Source organism: Lissotriton vulgaris, chromosome 6 (assembly GCF_964263255.1).
Source record: "Lissotriton vulgaris chromosome 6, aLisVul1.2, whole genome shotgun sequence".
In the NCBI taxonomy this organism is placed as follows: Eukaryota; Metazoa; Chordata; class Amphibia; order Caudata; family Salamandridae; genus Lissotriton; species Lissotriton vulgaris.
The window spans coordinates 1,859,677,305-1,859,680,021 of NC_141694.1; positions in this window are offsets into that span (position 1 = coordinate 1,859,677,305).

The following is a 2,717-nucleotide window of genomic DNA, read 5'->3' on the forward strand; positions in this document are numbered from 1 at the left end:
ATTAAAGACTGCCTTAAGCTGGATGGGGTGGCAAGTCTGCCTTGGATCAGTTATATAAAAAGTATGACTCACGATATAGGCCACCCAGAATATTTTTATAATCCCAGCAGTTTGAAATCCGTTCTAGAACATCCCTTAAGATACACTGTCTCAAACACCTAGAGGGTAAATGCTGGTTTATCAAGAGAGAAAAGAAATCGGTCATGGCAAATCATTTGATGTCCACTTTCATAGGTAATGAGGGTAAGTGCGCTACAGAAATGTAGGCGCATCCCTGTCTTGGGCACACTTATTCAGGTTCTGTGTGTCAATGACACAGTAGATTCCAAAGAGTTTCAATAAATAGTTCCAAATGTGCAATTTGTGCAAGTTTATTAGATGATTTATCAATTCATGATTTTCTTATTTCTTTTCAAACATGATCATCAAATGTCAGATATTGAAAAAAGCTCCGATGCATTTCGGACTAACCAAGTCCTTTGTCGAGGAGCACTACAACAGAATATGAAAAAATAACCCAGATCAATGAAACGGTTAAGTTTACATCGTTACTAAACAAGGGTGACTGAATTGTGCGACCTCATGCTGCCCAGTGTAATCTATGAGTGTGGATAGTTAAAAAATCGCAAGGTGGATGGGGAACGAGGCTCCAAAAATAGTGAAAACCAGAGGCAATGGTGATGGTGCGAAAGAAATGTGTGGAGGAACATGCTCGAAGGTAAAAGCAACGTGCCAAGACGGACCAGGTGACTAAGTAAGAACTCAGTGAAATGTAACTAGGTGGAGGCTGGAGGGAGGGTGAAAGAAATAAACATGAGCGGGTGAAAAACAGACCTCAAAGCGCGAGGCTTCTTTGGTGCTCTCCGCGTAGCGGGAAAGGCAGCTGAAATAAACAGTAACGAACCGCTTGTTATTAGCGAGTGGAGTGAAGGACGGGAAAAGGTGACGGACAGGGTGAAAAGAGACTTACTTCGACAAGTATCAGCGTATGTTTGCAGTAGGTGGGTTCTGCGGTCAGGAACTCCGGGAAGTTAGCGCGGAGTTGAGGAATATGAAAAATGGAGGGTGCAATAGAAAAAGGACTAAAAAACAAAGTGAAAAAGCGCGGCCATATTAGAATGGGAAAGTTAACTCCGTGAAGGGTGAATAGTGTGTGGCATGCTAAAGGTGCAATTAGCATTCAGTACAAACAGCAGAAACAAAGTATATAGCATCAATAAAGTGCCCGGAGGGCATCATAAATAACAGCTTAATTCAGTCCGGTCATTGAGACCCCACGGTTTCTGTGCCTGGAGTCTGTAAATCCAGGAGGTTTCTCTCTGTAAGAGAAACTTGTCATTGTCCCTTCCTTCAATCCTGGGGACAGTCTCTAGGACCATGTATTTCAATTGAGCCACGTTGTGGTTAGCTTCATTAAAATGTGTGGCTACCGTAGACTTGGTGTTCTTGGTACGGATGTTCGACTTATGTTCATTCAGTCTAATCTTGACCTTTCTGCTGGTTTTACCTACGTAAATCTTGCCGCATGGGCACTTCAGTAGATAAATAAGATTGGAGGAGTCACAGGTTGCGTCCACGTTCAATCTGATGTTATAGCCTCTCATTGGATGGTTAATGTTGTTTCCCTTAATGATATTATTGCAATTGTTGCAATGGTGACAAGGACGGGTACCAGTGTGCTTGGTGGAGGTGATGTTTGGATTAGGTTGAGATAGAATTTCTTTGAGGTTCCTTGGTCGGGTATAGGCAAAGATTGGTGGTTCTTTGAAGAGGTTTCCAAAATCTGGTTCTGATGCCAAGATGCGCCAATGTTTTAAGATGATGCTTTTGTAACTGTTACTGACAGTGGAATATTTCAAAACTAAGACCATCCTCTGTTGATCCTTTTTGTGGGTGCTTTGGAGAGCATCATGTCGGGAGATGGAAACCGTCCTCTCAATGGCATCTTTCAAAAGATCCTCAGGATAACCTCTTGTCTGAAATCTAGAGGCCATAGTTTGAATCTGGTTCAATCTGGTGTCTGGGTCGGAAACGATCCTAGTGACTCGCAGCAATTGGCTGTATGGAAGATGTTTTTTAAGAGAGTGTCGGTGAAAACTACTGTACAGGAGGGTGTTGTTGCGGTCAGTGGGTTTCCGGAATAAATCCGTCTAAATTCCATGAGGGGTGATTTTCACTAGGACGTCTAAAAACGCAATCTCTTGGTTCTGGTGTTCCATGTGAACTCTATTCGATCATCTTTAGAGTTAAGGGTAGTCAAGGCTAGCTCAAGGTTTTCTTGAGAGATTTTCCAAATGAAAAATAGGTCATCTCTATATCGAACGTATAAGATGAGGTTGTCGGTCCAACTTGAGTTTCCGTAGATGTGATTGGATTCGAAGTTTCCCATGTACAAATTGGCGTAGGTGGGAGCCGCACAATTTCCCATGGCCATCCCGGACATTTGCAGGTACCATTTCTGTTCGTGTACGAAATAACTATGGTATAGGGTATATACCATGAGTTCAAGAATGAAAGTTCTCAAGGAGTCATCGATGTTGGATTGTAATAAGGCTTGTTCCACTGCAGCAATTCCACCCTCGTGAGGGATGCAAGTATAAAGACTTCTGACGTCTGCTGTGCATAAGATAAGCTTGTCATTCTCTTTCAGTTGTAAGGACGATAGTTTTTTGATGAAATCCATGGTGTCCTTAATGTAACTTGGGAGACTGGAAACC